Below are 9,293 nucleotides of genomic sequence, written 5' to 3'. Positions count from 1 at the left end.
TAATTATAATGAACATTGTAGATGTGGTAAAAATTATCTGTAAATATGTCTCCTTATGAAAGCAAAAACTGGATATAATGAACCTAAAGCAATTTGTTTAACTTGTAAGCTGTCTGTCCAAAAAGTAGCAAATTTGGCTCCACTGTCATTTATAGTTTTGGTTATAAAAATGGATTTATGTTGGACGGAGAACAGCATGCTCTATATTCACACATAACAAACTACACTTCATTGTGGTTCCTGAGCAAAGCCAGCTTCTCCATGCCCTCTGGGGTGGTGTGAGAGGGGGAAGCTGGAATCTGAATGGGAAAAATTCTTCATGGTGGGGGAGAGCTGCTAGCCTCTGATGCCTGCTGCTGTCACATCTCAAACTTCTCCAAAAGACTTGAGCATAGAAAGCTAATGAACTTAGGCTGAGCACGGTGGCTCACGCCTATAATCGCAGCACTTTGGGAGGCTGAGGCAGGCAGATCACTTGAGCTCAGGAGTTTGAGACCAGCCTGGGCAACGTGACGATACCCTATCTCTCAAAGAAATACAAAAATTAGCTGAGTGTGGTGGCATGTACCTGTAGTCCCAGCTACTCAGGAGGCTGAAGCAGGAGGATAGATTCAGCCCAGGGGGGCTGCAGTGAGCTGTGATCATACCATTGCACTCCAGCCTGGGAGCAGAACATTACACTGGTCTGAAAAAAGAAAAGAAAAGCTAATGAACTTAGAAATAAAATTTCTATTGTAGAAAAACTTAATAGCTGTTATCAGTATTGACTTTGTCAATTTCAGGAAACTGTATAGCACAAAGAATTCTTGGTAAGTGGAGACCATAAAGGGAAATGAAAACTGTAGTGGGAGTCTTACAATGCCACAGTTTTGGTGATCTGATAGCCAAATGCCTTTCCTCTGATTGAATGAGTTGTGCACACAATAAATTTGACGAAGATCCTGGGCTAACTTGTAAAACAAGCTCAGATTAGCTGTGGCTATTAAAAAATCAATCATAGTTTTCACCAGAGAAGGGAGATAGTTCTGTCTGACTTTCAGGTTGGTTGATTGCTCAAGTATCCTCTTTCATAAATGTATTCTTCCTCATTTTCTGATCAGTTTTGATTGTGCAAAAAGAAAACAGTGGTTTTATTTTACGCCAGCAGAGATGTGGTTATTTTGTAGTATGTTTTACAAACTCTTTAAGATCACTTATGTTTATGTATATACACATTTGGTCTATTGTAAAATATTTACATTTTAAGTTTTAAAAGATTTCTCATAATACAGTACTTTCCCCCATGTATTTTATATAAGCCATAAGTTTTAATGTTTCATATTTATAAAATAAGAAGCCTTTATAGTTTCAAAATAAATACCCACGGTGAATTTGGTGGAGAGGAAGCAGTCATTTAGAAGACCAAGCCCACATACATACAAGAGACAGCAATTAAGAGGCCAAGGACAGGGTTGTTTTGAAAGGATATTTAAAACTAGATGAAAGATATTTGGATCTTCAAAAACGCCCTAGAAACTGAATGAAAGCAACAGCCTTCTGTCTTTTATCAGAGCTCTGACTCATAGACCTGTTATTGGAAGGACATTATTTAGTTGAAATATATATTTAAAAATACTTGTATACCTTTAAGTAGCTTATACTGTATGTGAAGATGTCTTTTAAGGATTCAGAAGCACAAGCAGAAGGATCTGTATAAACACAGAAGTGGGCTGGGTGTGGTGGCTCACACCTGTAATCCCAGCACTTTGGGAGGCCGAGGCCGGGTGGATCACCTGAGGTCCGGAGTTCGAGACCAGCCTGATCTACATGGAGAAACCTCGTCTCTACTAAAAATACAAAAAAAATCAGCCATGCATGGTGGCGCATGCCTGTAATCCCAGCTACTCAGGAGGCTGAGGCAGGAGAATCGCTTGAACCTGGGAGGCAGAGGTTGCAGTGAGCTGAGATCCCGCCATTGCACTCCAGCCTGGGTAACAAGAGTGAAAGTCCGTCTTGAAAAAATAAAAATAAAAAAAAAGCACAACTTAGGTGGTACAAAACATGTGTATCAAAATGCCTAATTTAGAGGCCAGGCATGGTAGCTCATGCCTGTAATCCTCGCACTTTGGGAGGTCGAGGCAGGCAGATCACTTGAGTCCAGGAGTTCAAGACCAGCCTGGGCAACATGGCAAACTGTGTCTCTACAAGATAACACAAAAAACTAGCTGGGCATGGTGGTGTGTGCCTGTAGCCCCAGCTACTTGGGAGGCTGAGGTGGGAGGATCGCTTGAGCTAGGAGGCGGAGGATGCAGTGAGCTGAGATTGTACAACTGCACTCCAGCCTGGGCAACAGAGACCCTGTCTTAAAAAATAAAAATAAAATAAAATAAAATGCCTAATTCACATAGTTCTGTTGGAGAAACTGATTCGTTTGGTGGAGCCCAGGATTTAGGTTGAAAGACTCTCCCTAATTAATTTGTCTTATAGTAGACTAAGTTTAAAGTAGATGGCTGTTCATCTCTTGGACTGCTTAAATAACTTGTGCAAGGAGAGCAAGGTTTACATCTGCCTTATGATTCCATAATAACCACCACAACTACTATTTGAAAGATGACTATATATATATAGGGGATTGTGCTGACAGCTGTCCAGGCAACTCATTTCATTTTCTCCAGGATTCTGTGAGTGTATGTGAGGGACACTGGGATTCCTCACATTCTAGAAGGCTCTGATGAGCAGTCTGAGGTAGCAGGTGGGACTCTACTCCAGAGGTGGAGCTCGGACACTGGAGTGGACACTGGACCAGATTAAGAACTAGCCAAAACACGGCCTGGGCGAAAGTAGCTTTAATCAGACATGCTCACCAGTGTGCCATGTCGATTTACCACTGCCATGGCAACACTCGACAGTTACTGTCACTTTCCATGGCAGTGATCCAATGACCCAAGAGTTACTGCCCATTCCCTAGAAATTTCTGCATAAACAGCTCTTTAATCTACATGCAATTATTTATTTATTTATTTATTTATTTTTTGAGACAGAGTCTTGCTCTATTGCCCAGGCTGGAGTGCAGTGGCATGCGATCTTGGCTCACTGCAACCTCTGCCTCCCAGGTTCAAGCGACTCTCCTGCCCCAGCCTCCTGAGTAGCTGGGATCACAGGCGCCTGCCACCAAGCCTGGCTATTTTTTGTATGTTTAGTAGAGACGGGGTTTCACCATGTTGGCCAGGCTGGTCTCGAACCCCTGACTTCGTGATCCATCCACCTCAACCTCCCAAAGTGCAGGGATTATAGGCATGAACCACCGTGCCCAGCCTCCCACTTTTAGTTTCAAGTAGAGGCTGGGTATAGTGGCTCTCGCCTATAATCCCAGCACTTTGGGAGGTTGAGGCAGGCAGATCATGAGGTCGGGAATTTGAGACCAGCCTGGCCAACATGGTGAAACCCCGTCTCTACTCAACATAGAAAAATTAGTCGGACGTGGTGGCGCATGCCTGTAGTCCCAGCTACTCAGGAGGCTGAGGCAGGAGAGTCACTTGAACCCGGGAGGTGGAGGTTGCAGTGAGCTGAGATTGTGCCACTGCACTCCAGCCTGGCGACAGAGCGAGACTCCGTCTCAAAAACAAAAAAAAGTGGGTATAAATATGGCTGCAAAACTACCCTCAGCTGCTACTCTCTCCCTATGGGGTAGCCCTGCTCTGCAGGAGCAGTCATGGAGCTGTAACACAGCCTCTTCAATATAACTGTTTTCTTCTACCTCTGGCTTGCCTTTGAATTCCTTCCTGATAAAGCCAAGAACCCAGAGGGCTAAGCGCCACTTTGGGGCTTGCCTGTCCTGCATTATCTCCATTTCTGTTGTCACAATTATTGGGGATACCTGTAGTCCAGGAGGAACTTGGGAAATCTGGAAGCTTTCAAGTTTGGCAAGGGGATGTCAAAATGACCACAAAGCACATTTCCTCAGGGCAGCTTTCCCTGAACACTCTCTTTCCCTCATGCCCTCCACCCCTAATAAAGTCGGATCTCTCCAAGTTCTCGTAACAGTATACAAATCCTTTCTTGCTCTCAGCAGTTTGTAATTATGTATTCAGGTCTGTCTCCTTACTAGACGGTAAGCTCTATGAAGGTGAGACATTGTGTTTATTTTGCTTTCTATTCCCGTAAATCCAGGGCCTGGTATATTCCACGTACCCAATAAATATTTATTGCATATGTGAAAGTGGCATTTCTTTGTCTTTCTGTTAATATTCTTGACATAAACTCAAACAGATGTGAGACTGATGAAGGAGGAAATCATGGGAGTTCAGAAGGTTCTGTAAGCAGGTGAAATGCTCTGGCGGGTACTGACTGGGTAAATAGGTGAGCCAGCTGGAAAGAATTTTATATATCAGGGGGGAAAAGACTTTCCTACTAAAAAGACAGGCATCTTTGACAAGTAGGTAACTTGAGTTTACTCCCTGATTTTTATTTTATTTTTTGAGACATGGTCTTGTGCTGTCACCCAGGCTGGAGTGCAGTGCTGTGGTCATGGCTCACTGCAGCCTCGACCTCTCAGGCTCAGTTGATGCTCCTGCCTCAGCCTCCTGAGTAGCTGGGTGTACAGGCACACACCACCTCACCTGACTAATTTTTGTATTTTTTTTTTTTTTGGGGGGGGGACGGATAGACACAGGATTTTGTCATGTTGCCCAGGCTGGTGTGGAACTCCTGGGCTCAAGCCATCTGCCTGCCTCGGCCTCCCAAAGTGCTGGGATTGTAGACATGAGCCACTGCGCCCACCTGATTTTGCTTTTAGGTTTGAAATTTTTTTTTTTTATAGTTCTGTGTTTATTTGTTTTACTTTGTTTTTGGAGACAGACTTTTGCTCTGTCACCCAAGCTGGAGTGCAGTGGTGCGATCTCAGTTCATTGCAACCTCTGCCTCCTGGGTGCAAGTGATTCTCATGCCTCAGCCTCCCAAGTACCTATACAACCATGCCCAGCTAATTTTTGTATTTTTAGTAGAGATGGGGTTTCAACATGTTGTCCAGGCTGGTCTTGGATTCCTGGCCTCAAATGATCTTCCCACCTCGGCCTAGTTTTGTGTTTTATATTTTTTTCCCCATTCAGTTTGAAATGTCATGAGGATAGACACATGTGTGAAGACAGACACATTATTAAGAGATGCTGTCATCATGGGTTCTAAGAGAATGTTTTATGGAGAGTAGCTTTGCAGAGACCAAAGTCTCTGACAGATTATCAGACATTAGATTCTTAGAGGATGGCCACCTAGATCCCTCACGTGGGCATTTTACATTAGGACTGAGCATCTTTATTATGATAACTTTGGTTGATGTTTTACAGTTTAAAAAACTCTCAGATCATCTAATTCTCACAAATGTCTTGTGAAGCAGACAGCTCAGAACCATGGCTCTTAGTTTACAGATGAGGAAAGAGAGGCTCAGATGAGGTTGATTTACCCAAGTTAAAGTGAAAACAAATTAACATTTTTTGAGTGTTTACTAAATGTTGAGGCACTTATTAAGCCCTTTATATTGAGTATATAACATGATATTCACTGCATCCTTATGAAATAGGTAACCATTATTATTATTTCCATTTTACAGATGAGGAAACAGACATGTAGAGGTCAAGTAATTTGCCTCAAATTGCATAATCAAGAAGCATAGAGCCCAGCTTAAAACCCAGATAGTCTGGCTCAAAGTGCAGATGATAAACTACTATGCTAATGAGTAGCATTGGGAGTTCTCCAGTGAAGCACACGGTGTTACTTGTATTTGCTACTAACGTCTTTTTTTTTTGAGATGGAGTCTCACTCTGTCACCCAGGCTGGAGTGCAGTGGTGTGATCTCGGCTCACTGCATCTTCCGCCTCCCAGGTTCAAGCAATTCTCCTGAGTCAGCCTCATGAGTAGCTGGGATTGCAGGTGTGGGCCATCACCCCTGGCTAATTTTTTTTTGTATTTTTAGTAGAGACTGGGTTTCACCATATTGGCCAGGCTGGTCTCAAACTCCTGACCTCGTGATCCACACACCTCAACCTCCCAAAGTGCTGGCATTACAGATGTGAGCCACTGCACCTGGCCAACTACTAACATCTTCTAACCCCTGGTTCAATTCTGCTACTTGAGGCTCTGTTTTTTTTTTTTTTTTGAGATGGAGTTTCACTGTGTTGCCCGGGCTGGAGTACACTGGCATGATCTCGGCTCACTGCGGCCTCTGCCTCCTGGGTTCAAGCGATTCTCCTGCATCAGCCTCCTGAGTAGCTGGGATTACAAGCATGAGCCATGGTGCCTGGCCTAGGCTGCTAATTTTTTTTTTAAAACCTATCTGCAGTTTTGCCTGGTCACCCAAGCTGGCGTGCAGTGGCACAATCTCAGTTTACTGCAACCTCAGCCTCCTAGGCTCAGGTTGATCCTCCCACCTCAGCCTCCTGAGTAGATGGGTCTACAGGTGCATGTCACCATGACTGTCTTATTTTTGTATTTTTTGTAGACATGGGGTTTCACCATGTTGCCCAGGCTGGCCTTGAACTCCTGGGCTCAAGCCATCCACCTGCCTTGGCTTCCCAAAGTGCTGGGATTACAAGCATGAGCCACGCTGCCTGGCCTATGAGTTCTTTTTAAATCATTATCTCTTCAAGGAGATAACAATCATCAGTAGATTTTGTATAGATCCAAACTCTCTGCTTGTGGATTCTCTTAACATGATACTTTGTAATTGAAAAGAGAATATGAAAATGCCAAGCTTTGTAACTTCAAAGAACAACAATAACAAAAAGCCTTTGCCTAGAGATCTAGATAGGAAAGTGATCCCACCGAAATTTTGGGCTTGTGTACAGGGCTGTGACCCAAGTGGGACACCTGGGGTCAATGAGCAGAGTTCAGGGCAGAGGGTCATTTGTGTGTCTTTTGAATATCACTAACTGCATCTCAAGATCATGTTAGAACGAGTATTGGCTCCTATTTGGCTTTTTGTGTTATCTTGCCTCTTCCCGTCTCCATTATGGATAATTGAGGTTTTAATATATGGTAGTGACATTCTAGTAGATGAAGGAAGGGGGCTGTCCCCAATGGGCAATCTGAACTTCTGCTTCGTATATTTACTCTTGCTGTTTTCCTTCCTCCTCATTTGTAATTCAGGAGGCTCTCTGAGAAGAGACAGCAAAGCTTCTTAGATGGATCGAAAGACCACGAGCTGGGACACCAAGTTCTATGAAAAGGTCAGCTATTGAATTTGCTCTGCTACCTTCAGGCAAATCATTTGATCATCGGATGCTCTGGTTTCTTCCTGTGCCTGCTAAATGTAAATAGCATGGGTTTGAGTGTTTTGTGGTTATTATAGAGTATTTTAAATGTATGAGTGATTTATTTTTCCAGGCCAGCTGCTCAGATATAAAACAAAATCTGCTCCTTTGAGCTGTTAGGCTTTGTGGCAGTTAACTGACCCCAAAATCCTTCTGACTACAGCAGCCATCTATTTGCTTGTTCATCTGACAACATTTTGCAGTCTCTGAGCTACAGCTATGTGGTCTCACTCTATAGCTGGGGCATACCTTTTTGTCTCCTTTGTCTTCAGAAAGGAAATATGCCATTTTATGCACTCCTGCTGCTTTCACCCCCACTTTAAAAAGATGAAGGCTTCCTTTTGTGAGAGTTGCTTTGTCTGTTACACTGATCCTAAGAGACAGGAAGGAGAGGTGACATAGTAAATAAACAGTTATTGGACTTGCTACCGTAGTTCCTTTTTGATGATTTGGGCCAGGACCACTAGAGGTTTGAATTAGATTTAGTAAGGCTTGGGCTCTTCGGGGTTTTGGCAGGAAGCCGTCAGGGAATATATTGGAAAGAGAGAACACAAAATACCGGCCCCTACCCACCCTGTGCCTTTTTGTTTGTTGTTACAGCCTGTTACATTAGGCAACAAGATATCCTTGTTAGCCAAAGGTGTCAAGCTGAGATTCTCAGAAGCTAATAAAAGAGCTGTTGGGCCGGGCGCAGTGGCTCACGCCTGTAATCCCAGCACTTTGGGAGGCCAAGGCAGGCGGATCACGAGGTCAAGAGATGGAGACCATCCTGGCCAACATGGTGAAATCCCGTCTCTACGATAAACACAAAAATTAGCTGGGCATGGTGGCGCGCACCCGTAGGCCCAGCTGCTCGGGAGGCTGAGGCAGAAGAATTGCTTGAACCCGGGAGGCGGAGTTTGAAGTGAGCGGAGATCGAGCCACTGCACTCCAGCCTGGAGACAGAGCGAGACTCCACTCTGTTTCAAAAAAAAAAAAAAAAAAAAAGCTGTTAGGTAAGGAATGATTTTGTTCCCCATCTGTGGCTCACCACCCCACTGTTTCATAAATGAAAATCTCTGATGTGCAACATTGAATTAACTAAAAGGCTTACTTCTTTTGTTTTGAACTTAGACACATTTACATTATTTCTGGTGCAGTTAAATTAAAAGCACTTCCCAAACAAACCTAGGAAAGTATTAAAGTTAGGGACCCCCACGAAATGTTACTTAATTGTGGCTTGGATAATAGCAGGAAGAACTGCAGACAGGAACACAATGTAACTAACCCTTCAGTTCTGAAATGTTGCTAGGTCTCCTCGTGTTATAAATGATCAAATAAATATCCGGGTTAAACACTACTCCCAGAGCTGAGTTCACTCTAAGAGTGTTGGGTCCAACTTCCCTGTGCTAATTCAAGGAAACAAGGCAGGCAAGGAGTCTAACTTGAGGTCTTCATTCTTGGGCAGGGCCATCAATACATCTAAAACATTACTTGTGGGTACCCCAGCTGCGGTAGCTTCCCCAAAAGGCAGAATTTTCATTCATTCCTTACAGAAACACGCAGCCAGCAACTTCTCAGGCCTGGGGAACGGGGCAGGCGGGTCGTGGTGGTGGGGAGAGTAGAGGAGGGAGTCTGGTAGGTCGGTTCTAAATGTAAACTGGAAACTATGCATCCGAGCGGGTAACCAGCACTGGCAGCATTCGTCTCCGGGAAGAACCTGTGTGTGAGTGTCAGGATGCACGAAAGGAATGACTCCCCTCTTTGCGGCCCCGGGGTTAACTGCACGACCCTGTCAAAGTCCCGCCGTGGAGTGGGATGAGGGTCGAGAGGTAACGACTAACGCGAGGAAAGACTAGAGGTCCTTCCAGCACCACCTTGGAAGGGCAGGGAGGCTGCAGTTACCGCCTTCGGAAGTGAGCTCCTCAGCCCTCAAAAAAATTAAAAGCACCTCCGCCATTACTAGACGCCGAGGCAGGGCCGAGGCAGGGCCGGGACATGAGAACGCGCCCCGGGCGGATGCGCACTTCC

The 9,293-nt window shown here is 44.5% G+C and overlaps 1 long non-coding RNA gene across 1 annotated transcript; it reads right to left on the bottom strand.

Moving 5' to 3' along the window:
* Positions 1 to 209: 209 nt before the first annotated feature.
* On the bottom strand, positions 210 to 9,268 carry LOC105739461. The gene is made up of 3 exons (XR_001115384.2): positions 8,551 to 9,268; positions 7,533 to 7,656; positions 210 to 685 (listed from the first exon to the last, which is right to left on the bottom strand). It is a non-coding gene; the product is annotated as an uncharacterized LOC105739461 (long non-coding RNA).
* Between the last annotated feature and the right edge of the window lie 25 nt (positions 9,269 to 9,293).

This window comes from Nomascus leucogenys, chromosome 2 (assembly GCF_006542625.1).
Source record: "Nomascus leucogenys isolate Asia chromosome 2, Asia_NLE_v1, whole genome shotgun sequence".
NCBI classification, from domain to species: domain Eukaryota; kingdom Metazoa; phylum Chordata; class Mammalia; order Primates; family Hylobatidae; genus Nomascus; species Nomascus leucogenys.
Note: the sequence above shows the minus strand (reverse complement) of the source record. Positions and strands in the feature narration are given on the sequence as shown.